This window comes from Muntiacus reevesi, chromosome 8, assembly GCF_963930625.1.
Source record: "Muntiacus reevesi chromosome 8, mMunRee1.1, whole genome shotgun sequence".
Taxonomy (NCBI): Eukaryota; Metazoa; Chordata; class Mammalia; order Artiodactyla; family Cervidae; genus Muntiacus; species Muntiacus reevesi.
Window position 1 is genome coordinate 57,629,696 of NC_089256.1, and position 12,484 is coordinate 57,642,179.

A 12,484-nucleotide genomic window follows, 5' to 3' on the forward strand; every position below is an offset into this window, starting at 1 on the left:
AACTTGTTCCTAAATCTTTTTTATATTCATTGTCACATCCATGAACTCTGCTCTACGTTTGTTGTGGAGGCAGAAGGGATAGAGAGATGCATGGATTCTCTTACAGGACAGAGGTGGTCCAAGGTTCTCTCTGTCATTTGCTTTGGGCCTTTGGTAGAAAGTTATCCTACCTCCCTGTTTCAGTAACTCACCCATCAACTCAAGAACTTAAAAACCGTTATAGAAATCCAACTTGTTGCTCCTAGAAAACAGCCCTGATGGATTTGTGCTTTGTTAACACCTTTCTCTAAGATTGAAGTTAGCTCAAAACAAAAGACTTATTCCATTTGGGTGCAAGGGAGGGGTAGGGAGGGGCCAAGGTAGAAAGAGGAGGAAGAGGAAGAAGGTATCGAAAAGGAGGATCTAATACTGGATTTCAGTTCCCATTACTGGGAAATGGGTCATTTCCAATTCTGCATTTCAAGAACATAAAGACTTTCTGATGATCTTTTTTATTCTCTATGGATGAGTATGAATCCTCTGCAGTAATTTATGTCTTCCTGTACTGAAAGAGTTAAATTATTTCGGGAAGTGAAATAACCATATTTAAGGATGGTTAAAAGTCAAGGCAGGACACTGCACACACATTGTTCCCCAGATATAATCTGAATCAGAAAATCGGTTATGGAATAACCTGATGGCTTCACTTCACTGTGATGGTTCACTCATTAGTTTGTCCATTCACTCAACAGTCAACAACTACTTTGAATTATGCATTATAATTTCCAAAGTACTTTCCCCTCCATGGTACTTGACTCTCATGGGAATCCTGTGATGTTGTCCCTGAACAGAAATTACCATTTTAGAGAACAAGAAACTGAGACTCACAGAAGTTAGTCAGTTGTGGGACTTTAACTGGAACCCAGATCATCAGATTTCACATCAAATTCTCTTTCAGTTCTACCTACTTGAATTCAATCAACATTTCCTAAGTGAGTACCATGTGTTGGACGTAAGTTCAATACAGCAAAAATGAGGTATTCTTGTCTTGTCTTCTAGCCTATCAAAGGCAGTGATCAAGCCCTGGGTGTGGAGTGGAGGTAAGTGTTTGGGTTCTTGGAGAATGCTAAGAGTCTGGGGTAGAAAATTGTTATAGGAGATAAGACTGGGAAGAAGTCTGAGGGCCTAAAGTGCTTGGTTATTGATTTACCATCACCATGGTCAAGTCTTCTCAATGTAGATTTCCAAATTATGACCTTTATTAATGTCATTATTAATCTTTTTCTGTCCTATTTTCTTTTGAGCATTCTGCCAGCATTTCAGTGCCAGTGCCACCAAAGGGTGAGGTGCAAGCTGCCGCTTCATGCGCCTTCCAACTAATTGAAGATTGTTGAAATTGTATCAGGAATTCTTATGCCATCTTTATAACCAACTCATCCTTGCCTGGCCATAGAAAGGAAATGGTTACGACTTCTGGACATGGGTCCAACCCTCAGGCAGGGTGAGCCTTGGCAACTAGCGTACTATGCAAAGTGGTCAGGGTGCAGGACTGGTACCTGGTTTTATAACTTGTTAGTGTATTACCCAAAGGTCCAGGATGCCCAGTGGCTTGGGGTAAACTTAGACTTAGTTGAGAAGGCATCTGGATCTATTAGGTGTTTAAATCCTGTTAGATATGGTATTGGGTTCTGGATTCCAGGCTGTGGACATTACTTAAGGCTGTGTGCTCTGGAATAGCATGAGGCTGTGTTCATGGTAGAACTGGTCAGGCATGCAAATATGTAAAAATCACAGCCTAGGCAAAGTTCTGGCCTGCAGGCTGAGCTGACCTGGTGTTGGGGGTGGTGAAGCTGCATGTGCTTCAGGCTCTTGTGGATTTTTCTGCATTGGGTACTGGGTGCATTGCATAGTGCTTCCACCATTGCTGGATGGTATACTGAGGCAGCTGAGTGATATTTTGTCCTCATCAATACTGAATGAAAAACTCAGAGGCTGAAGCTGTCCAAGGAGGCAGTCAGTGCCTAGCACTGGTTTGGAGTGGGAGGTAGACACAGCATCTGAGAAGAAGCCAGAGAGTTTTATTTGGCTCAGAATCAGGAGACTGGGGCCCAACCTGGCATGGGGACTATCTTTTGCATGACCTAGAATAGCTTTTGCACCATTCTTGGCCTTTGCTTTCTCAGTAGACTATGTGTCCCCTAGACCCAAAGTCCCCTATTATATTCATATTTATTTTCCCAGTATACAGTGAAAATAGTGTCTATTCCACAAAAGACTCCCAATGAACTGTGTGCTGTGTGAATGAGTGAATGAATGCGCTTGAGTATGAGGAATTAGATCAGTGGTCTAAGGGAAGAGGGCTTAAGAGAACCGTGGTCCTTACCTCACCTCCTAGATCCTGCCATCTCCCCCCATGGCCTTTTCTGAGAACCAGAGATTCAAACAATGGTAATCATCCACCCCCCAGAAGTTCCTAACAACCCTGTGATTCTCTGAAGAAAAAAAACTTGATAGAGTTTGTTCTTAAATTGTTTTCCTTAGAATTCACTAGTCAAACAGGTTATAAGATCTCCCGTAGTCCCAGGAGGATCTCAAAGAAGGTCTCTTTGCCAGGAGATCTCCTGGGTGGCCTCAGAGAGACAGTGAAGCAACCGGGAAACCCTTTGACATTTGCAAAGGCTGTGAAACACCAACAAACCAGATATGCACACCAAGACCCAGGGGCGGAGATAGATCAAAGATTTACAGGATCCATTCAACCTCTTTATGGTCAATGTGCTCAGAAAGGGTGATGTTTTGTTGGTGTGGAGACAAGTGTCTCCCAGAGTGAAAGGTCTTCTCCAGGACTGAGTGGGCAGTTCTCACTTTTGCTCTAGGCCCCAAAGATGTGGGAGGCTTCCACTTTAGGTCAAACATTCAAAACTGAATTGCAGGACTAATTTCTTGCTTTTAAAAGTCTTCACTCAGGGCTTTTCATGGTCTTGAGTATGTGCTTATGAGATAGATAGCTATCAAACTGACATATAAACATTATACAATTTGGAAGACAAAAAATAAAGGAGAAAAAAGTATCCATGATCCTACTACCTTGAGAGCCAATGTAAATAGTTTTTTTGTTTTGGGTTTTTTTTTTTTTTGTAATTGTGTACTTTTATTTATATCTAGTTTATTTTTTATGTATCGTATTTTTAAACAGAGTTATAAATACACTGAGCTTCCCAGGTGGTACTAGTGGTAAAGAAACTGCCTGCCACTGTAGGATACATAAGAGACAGAGATTCTACCTCAGGGTCAGAAAGATCCCCTGGAGGAGGGCATGGCAATCCACTCTTTCCTGGAGAATCCCATGGACAGAGGAGCCTGGAGAGCCACAGTCCATAGAGTCACAGAGTCAGACACGACCAAAGTGACTTAGCATGTACCCACGCATAAATACACTACATATACATTCTATCTCTTTTCACTTTATCTGTTACCACAAGTATTTTCCAATCCTGTTTTTTTTTTAATTAGCTGCATTTATATTTAACCATTCTGTGTTCAATCCCTTTCCTCTAACCCATCATAATGGGACATACAGATTGTTCAACCTTTTTGTTGCTAGATATAATGCTTGGATGCATATATTCATTCAAAGATTTCTTTTCCCCCTATATGTTGAATTGTGCCTTGAAGATAGATTCCTAGAAGTAGAATTACTGGGTCAAAGGGCATGACTACATTTATGATTCTTGAGACATGAAATAGATTGCTGAGAGCCATGCTACCCAAATTGGACTGTGAGAGCATTTAGTCTCGCCTCATTTCACCAAGAAGTATTTAAATATCAGCCTCCATAGTGAGTATAGGTGTCGGTCCAAGGATCTTATAATCACGTGGCAGAGAGGTTGATGCAAGTGGGAGAAGGTGAGAAAACAGGGAAAGAAGGAAGAGACGCTTAAAATGCAGTGCAGTATCGGAACTGGACACCACTGATAACTGACAGAAATAAATGTGGCAATTCTGAAATAATGTATTAATATACTAATGCAATAGTAGTCCTCAGTTTACTAAAGAGAATACTGCAGCAAAAACACTTTATTCAGGGTAGGTTGGTTGATGGGAATCAACTCTACCACTAATTCGTGGGGTGGTCTTGGCAAACCATTTCTCTCTCTGGCTTTTTCTAGTTTAGGTAAGGGGGTCATAGTCAGATAATGAAGACAAACTCCAGAGTTATGGGGTCCAGCCAGCACTCTTCTCTAGAGCCAGAGTTTAACTACGATGAGATTCACAGATCTTTTGGAGTTGTACAATGAGATGGCAGACATTCTGGAAGGTCCTGGAGCTCCCCCAACCTCAGTGGTCAATCCCTAAATATTGTGTGTCCTGTATGGACTGAAGGCTAGATCTTTCAGGACCTTGTTTCCATGGAGGGTTTTCAGAGAGAAATGTAGAATAAGTAGATTAATGAGGTGGCCTGAGTCATCCACCACCATGACAACACTTGGTCTTTGGTGCTTTCTCTAGTGTTCTGACAGTTCTGTGTCCAGATGGTGACATACAGAAATTAGCTAAATTGCTTTTAATTTAGTAAACTGAAGAATACATGCAGGTTCCCTCATTTTCCTGACTGTATTTTGGAGGCATGACTGAGTGAGAAGAAAATCTCCTAGATTTCAAGAGACCTAGCTCATTTTTGGAAGTTTCTCATATTGAAGGAAAAAAAAAAAAAGATATATCTCCTAAATATTTTTTAAACAGAAATACTGAGTAGAAAAATGCTGTAACCATTTTCTCGTAATCATTAACATTTTATATTACAATGGAACATTTGTAACAACTAATGAAACAACACTGCTAAAATATTATTAACTAAAGTCTGTCAATTATTCAGATTTGTCTGGGTTTACCTTATCTTTTCTGTTCTATGACCCCACCAAGGACTCTACATTATACTGTCACATTGTGTGAGGTTACTCTTGGCTGTAGCAATTTCTCAGACTTCCCTGGATAGTTTTGAGGAATACTGGTGATGTCTTTTGTAGGGTGCCCTTCTGTGAAATCTGTCTGATACATTTCTCATAAATAGTCTGGATTATTGGAGACAGACCACAGAGTTAAAGAGCCATGTTCAGATTCCTCATATCAAAGGTACACAGTCAACATGGCTTATAATTGATGTTGACCTTGATGAGGTGGCTGGTGTAGTGTTTGCCAGATTTCTTCATGTAAAATTATTCCCTCCCCCGTCCCTTCCTAAACTGTACTCTTTGGAAGGAAGCTGTTACCCATAGCTCACATTTGAGGAGTGAGCAGTTACATACCCGCCTATTCCCATCCTTGACAGCAGTGTATCTACACAAATTCTTTGGAATTCTTCTGCAAGAGATTTGTCTCTTTTCTCCCATTTGTTAATTTATTTAGTAATTAATTTAGATCAGTGTGGATTAATGGATATTTCTTTTATACTTTGGGTTGTGATCCAATATTATTTGATTTCTTTTTCTTGCTCCAAATTTTCCAGCTTTGGCCACTGGGAGTTCTTCAGGTGACTCTGGTCTCTTTGAAGTACCCCCATGGATGCAGTTTTTGTCTGTTTTTCAGCAATTCCTTATTTACAGTGCTATATCATGTTCTATTCTAATGTCGTATATACTTCGTGCCCCAGCCCTGGCCTGGAACCAGCCATTTCTCCGAGGAGCCTTGCTTTCTGTTGCTTCAGAAAGTGATTGGAAATCAAGAAGGGGCACCAGGTGGGCCCTTAGCTATTGCAGCATCATTGTTTCTAGGCCAAAAATATATTAAAGTTTACATTTTTAACACCAACATACACACAATTACAATGCAATCGCACTACTCATAAGATAATTACAGGTTTATTAACAGTGATAAGTCACAGTACCATAGGAAGCTGTGGGGACTCCTATAGGGCATCTTACACTGGGACCCACATGCAGACTGTCATGGTCCTCTTAAGACTGATGTAGAACCTCAGTGGAGATCATCTCAGGAGTCCAAAAGTGGGGACTTCTCTGAAAGTCACAGAAAATGTAAGACCACAGAAAATGGCTCTTTGGCAGGTCTGCCCACCCCATAGCCTCTTCTCATGATAAGCTATGGAAAAACAGTAGATTTAGAACCAGGACATCAAAGTTCTGGATCTGACTCAGCCTGATCCAGTGTATGTGGAAAATACATTCTGTGTGGGCCTCAGTTTCCAATGATACAAAATCAGTTGTGTGGGATTGAACAATTGCTGAGGACAGAGGGCTTCCCTGGTAGCTCAGCTGGTAAAGAAGCTACCTGCAATGCAGGAAATGCCAGTTCAATTCCTGGGTCGGGAAGATCCGCTGGCGAAGGGATTGGCTATGCATTCCAGTATTCTTTGGCTTCCCTGGTGGCTCAGCTGGTAAAGAATCCACCTGCAATGCGGGAGACCTGGGCTCAATCCTTGGGTCAGGAAGATCCCCTGGAGAAGGGAAAGGCTACCCACTCCAGTACTCTGACCTGGAAAATTCCACGGAATGTATAATCCATAGGGTCGCAAAGAGTCAAGACTCCACTGCGGGACTCACTTTCACTTCCCAGTGCTAGCCGATTAGAACCTTCAATAGTTTTCCATTGAGAGAATGTAACTGGCTCCATCTCTCCTTGTAAACAGGCATCAATATTTCAAAAAGTTTAAATGGAGGCATGGTGGTGGTGGGGAGGTCACTGTTAATAAATAGAAGTTACCTTTAAAATTATTCCCTGAAGATACCAAGGTCCGTTAAAGGCCTTTTGCTTAAGACAATCAGGCCTGAGAAACTTTAGACCTTTCTTTTTAAAGAATGGAGATCATAGAAGTATAGGAAATATAGAAAGTTATCTTTTTCATTGCCTTTAAGTTTGTTATGCTAAAGGAAGACTTTTTTTTTGTAAAGTCAAACTCCTCATCTGTTATTTCCTCTGACTTCAAATAATTGCTTTTAATGCAGTGATGGCTGAGCCACCTCTCAGTTTCTTACCAGGAATTTCTATCTAGGTTTTTTATTTTTTCTCTTCCTTCTGTATGAATATCATGACGTATTTTTTACATCCACATGGGACCCAGTGGCTTAAAGTGTGCCTGGTTTACAAGTGTCAACTCCTTCCTGTCATTGACTAGGATGGATTCCAAAAACAAACAGAAGTAGTGGTGGGGCGGGACAGACTGTGGTGCAGAAAAGACACTTGGGAACTGTCACATCTGATTAGGAATGCAGGAGATCAAAGGTACAAGGTCTTAGAACTGGCACTTCCAGCTCTTAACATTTGAAATCTTCAGTTGGCTTTTGGACCTATTCAGCATAATCTCAGACTTTGGTCTACAATTGTTTAAAAATTGATAGAGGTGAGGATTCTGGGACTGCCTTCTTTACTTAGAAGTTTACATTTTAACTCTTTCTCCCACCCCAGGGACACAAGTATACTCAGCTCCTTTCCATTCCCCTCTCCATCTTAAAGTTACAGATATATATATTTAGACATACAGGTATCAAATTTAGAACTGATAGATACCCTGCAAACACTTGGCTTATACCTTCACACAGTTAAGGAAACTGAGTCCTGACAAGTGGTTCTGTTCCACATCAGATAAGGAGTTCCTGGCAGAACTGTAATTAGAAACCAAGGTCTTCTGGCAACAAATCCAGTTTTGTTTTGCTTCTTCCCCTACCTCACACTGTGCCCCCGCAGAGTTACAGTTTTCTGTGTGTGTCTCTGTATGTACATGTGTTACATAGACGTTGACATGGATGAAACATGCACGGGGGCATCTGTGGTCTGACCTCAGGGAACAGTTTAATGACTCGGATTTCAGGCAGCTCAAAGGGTTCTGCGGGTGGAGGCTGAAATAAACAAGAAAAGCCACTGTGGAGATGTGAATGGAAAAGTACCGAGTACTCCCTCCCTCCCCCTCCGCACATTTTTCTGCTCTCCAGCTCTCCCTGCCATCAAGCCGGCTTCAAATAGGCTTTGGCATGGTCAGGTGTGCAGAGGGCGGTGTGGAGAAGGAGAAAAAAAAAAAAAAATGCAGGCACAACACGCAAATCAAGTTTCTCCACTTCTAGCCTTAGGTAGTAAAGACAGCTAAGTACTGCAGCCGGCCGCTGGTGGCAGGGTGGGCCAGCCACCCTGAGTTTACAAACACTCCAGTGCCTTCCTCCCTCCAACCCCCTCCTGGTCCAGCTGTTGCTTTCCCTCATGCTAAGGTTTCAAAGGAAGTGAAAACCCTGCTATTCAAACCAGTGATCGAATGCAATAAACAAATGATTATGCACCCCCAATCACTTCTCTATTTTAAGCTCCCGATATTTATTTCCATTTTAAATTAGTGAGAAAAGTATGGAAAAAATCAGTGTTTTGGGGGTAAACTCTGAGCTAGGCTGAAAAGGTTTCTAAAGGAAAAAAAACCTCTCAGAATAATACAGGCTGAAAGCAGGCAGCATATGGATCAAAATAAACGTTGACACTTCTTTTTCTGAAGGTAGTGACTGGAAATCATCTTTTTAAAAAAAAGTCTCAAAACTTTCTGCTCAGTTTCTCTAAATCATACCAAGAAAATGCTTTTTTCTCTCCAAGGATAATATAAGGTGCTTGTTTACAATAGCTCTAAGTGAAGGATTTGAAATAAAATGAATGGGTACATAAAATCTCCCATACCCATCAAAAGTAGTTGTTGAGTACCACGGTACAGCTGACAAGCACCACCAAGTCCAAATGACCGTCAAAACTCAATACTCATCGTGACTTGGAGTTTGTTTTGAAAACCAGTTTACAATTCACACAGAGCCCAAAGCAGCCTTGCTTTCCTCAATTCTGTCGGAAAACAAGACACCCACCTCAAAGCCCAGGTAGTCAGATCTCCCTGATTCTCTAACACAGGACCATAGAACCACAAAGACCTGTTTTCAGTTGTGTCTCGGGGTCCCGCATGCCTCCAGTGATGGCCCTCCTGTCCTCTTGAAAGAAGGAAGCCTCGAGGAGTTGAGTGATTGATCCGCAAAGTTCCTTCCAGTCCTAAAATCTATAATTCTCTTATGTGACAGTTTCAAGACCTACCAAGGTGCCAGAAGTTCCTGACAGGTGAAACCAATTTCCTCTTGGGAGTCCCCTTAGAAAGAGGACAAGACAGTGTTTACTCCAAGGAATAGTTTCCTTTTCAGCTGTGACTGTATTGTGGGGAAGTTTGTGAGGGAACTGGATGCAAAATCTGTTCCTTTCCTTAAACAGATGTAATATTAAGACCAAGCTATTTTATTTTGCAACAAAGTTTATATTTATCCAGAAGCTGTGATTAAGAACCTATTACTATGCCCAAACCACCAGGCAAATGGGCTGACTTGATCCCCTACTCTGAGTATTAATAGCCAGAAGCCATTAAATCATAGGACTGGTCTGATACATAACCCTCCAAGTTCACAAGAATCACACATAAAGACCCCAGACATGAAATCTCTCTTTAGGGTTTCTTATGGATGATTTGAAAGAATTTGAATATATTCAAGTCAATCCTTTTTTTAATCCTATCACTGCTGGGGTGACGGAGGTTCACAGAGTGATGCCAACTGGTTACTAATGGGGAGAAATCAAGAAATGAGAGAAGGCAGGACATTATGGAAGAAATTCGATGGGTATAAAGTTTCATAAAGTTACTTTCTTAGTAACTGAAAAGAGATTGAGAGGTGGGTGCACAGTTTTCCTCACCATTCATTTGGAAAAGAGAAGGGGACCTACAAAAATGTAAATCCTTACTTTTAAAATATTTTCAATAATTTTTTTTTTCTTTTAACATCTCCTGGTTAATTTCTTTCAATTTGGGGGCGAGGGGTAAGTATTAGAAATGTGGGACTCTGGCACTTGGCCCCAGAAAGGGTCTGAGGACCCTGGTGGTGGGATTAATTATCTATAAACCAGGCCTGGTGGGGTCTTCCTTCAAGGATTTCTCGCAGAGAATCAAGAGGGCTGAGGCACTAGGAGGGTGAATTCATTCCCAGCCCCCACTCTGGTTGGTTCTACGGCTAGAGAGAGCAGATCTCCCTCTGCTCTGCAGCGCCCCCACGGGGCCAAGATTGGAATGGCAACAGAACGCGAGAGGGACAGGCTGTTTAAAGTGGTGGTGGGGAGGAACCCATGAGGCTGGATAGCAACTTTGACAAGAAAAGGGACCCCACATCACAAAAGTTATCACAATGCAGAATCAGTAGCAGGGCAGAACCACACAATTCACATTCCAAACCACACAGATACACCTGAGAAACATACTCATAAAAAATACAAAAATTATCACCCATAGAAATACACAAAGACGATCGCTTCAGCAAAATCGGTGTCATTTAGAATCCGGTGGGATTCCTTTCAAACTCTTTGGAAATCAGGGGGAAGGGGACAATTTAAAAAACAAAATGAATCTGCACTTAACGATAACGTGTGTCTTCGGGGGTAAAATGTTCATTTCGACAACGGTGACAGGATTAGGCCTATGTATATTTTTCAAAAATCCTTCACAAGACAGGCTTTTCTGCAGAAGCTGCAGTAATCCATCTGTCAATAAGTATTAAAATATTCAGATTTCAAAAGGACAGACACACTTAGGCATTTTTCCTAAGCTCCAGCCCTTGTGGAAAATAATAGACCCCTTTGGATCTCTCCTGGTTCTAAAAACTCCCACACGGCCTTTTCAAAAGGGGGGCTGCGCTGACATTTTCAGCAACAGATCTAAACTTCTTACAGACTTCTGGGAAACAGATCCCCAAATATCCAGGAAACAGTCAGTAATCTCTCTGCTCACTTCTCCACTATAAACCCAAATCTGGAGGTAGATTATTTGGGGAGATATCTTTATTGAAAATTAACATGTGCAGAAATTTTGTGGAACCTTTAAGAACTCGTCTGTAATTTAATGAGTCCCTCCTGAAGGACTTTCATAGCCAAGCTCAGAACAGCCTGACCTTTGAAAGCTGCTTCTGGTCCAAACATTTTGGTTAATACTTGAGAATCTGAAATATTATTTTCCCCTCACACCCTTCTTTTAAGAGAGAGACATAAAAGAAACAAGAGTCTCCCTCATTCAGGGATGAGTAGGAGGGAAAAAACCCAACCAACATTTAAATAGGGAAACTGGCAGTTCTGAATAAACAAACCAAGGCCCACAGTGAAATGATTCTGCACTGCATTTGCTTTAAAAAGAAAGGAAGGAAGAAAGAAAGAAAGATTTCCCCCCTTTTCCTCTCCTCCTAACTCAGCTCTAAAGCTAAGAGGAGTGTGCTGCGTGAAGCGCGTTGTAGTTGTAGCACAGTCTGTTTTAAATCCACGCAGTATCTGTGATACTGCATCGCAGGCCTTTAGAATTCCCTCCGGCTGGTCTCTTTAAACACAGACAGGAGAGATTTTTAACAACGACCTTGAAACGAGCTGGGAGGGAGCGGGGGGAACCAAGACCTAAAGAAAAAGCAAAACACAAACATGATTTGGCTCACAGAATTTTGTAGAACACACGCGTACGCGTACACATACACACACGTTTCTTGCAGCAAGAATTTTCCTAAGAGTCAACAATAACAGAAAGAGTAAACCCACCACTTGCTGTCCTGGAAAGAAACAAACCCAAACAAATCCTTTGAACATTTCTCTCAAGTGCAGGAGAGCCGTTCTCTCAGTAAAAGTCCAAGGGGAAAAGGAAAATTTAAAACCCTCCCCCGCCCCCCCGAAAAAAGTGGGGGTTGGAATTGTTACATACGACCAAAAATTCAAGCTTCTTTCTACACTATCAGTATTAAAATAACACGTCTTCCTTAATTCGCTTGAGAGATTTCGTAGGGGTAAAACAAAACAAAATCCAACCGATGCGGGATCCTACGATTTACGTAACATCACAAAGTTGCAAAAGGCAAAAATTAGAAGCAAAAATACGAAAACCATCATAATACAACCACCCCAAATCCCAAACCACCACACCAACAAAGAAAAAAAAAAAAATCCCAAACTGTCCCAAATAAAAATAAAGCAAATGAACCCACCGAAAACTGCTTGGCAAATATTTTTCTCGTGGTGCCTAATATTCTAGCTGGAAAGAGCTGTGGTGTTTATTGTTTTTTTGCTCTTACTCGCCCCGAAACCTACTATATATAACAGACTTTTCCCAAAGGTTCGAACCTCTCGCTTCCTTTTGTGTTTTGAGCTCGGAGGAGCTGAGTTTATGGGGAAGAGAGGAGAAATGAGCCCCAGACCCCGGGAAAGCGAAGCGCACTCCCCTTCTTATGTCACCGAATAGCAAATTAGTTCTCAGAATTCCAGAGGCCGAGCTTTGCTACAGCGAAGACGCCGACGTCACAGAGGGGGCGCCCACGTGACGGTGGCGGAGCAGGCTGTACCACCGACCGGGGGCCGGGGAGGGAGGGCCACCGTCCGGCCCCTCGACCCTCGCGCCGAAACCTCCAAACCCGAGACGTCCAGCCTGTGAGGACCCCGAAACCTGCCTGACAGTGAGAAAATATTTTGGCTT

General features: G+C 42.0%; 1 long non-coding RNA gene across 1 annotated transcript; it reads right to left on the reverse strand.

The window, feature by feature from the left end:
- Window positions 1–5,841: 5,841 nt before the first annotated feature.
- On the reverse strand, window positions 5,842–12,432 carry LOC136173386 (uncharacterized). The gene is made up of 3 exons (XR_010664213.1): window positions 12,000–12,432; window positions 7,658–11,421; window positions 5,842–6,675 (listed from the first exon to the last, which is right to left on the reverse strand). It is a non-coding gene; the product is annotated as an uncharacterized lncRNA (long non-coding RNA).
- Window positions 12,433–12,484: the final 52 nt, after the last annotated feature.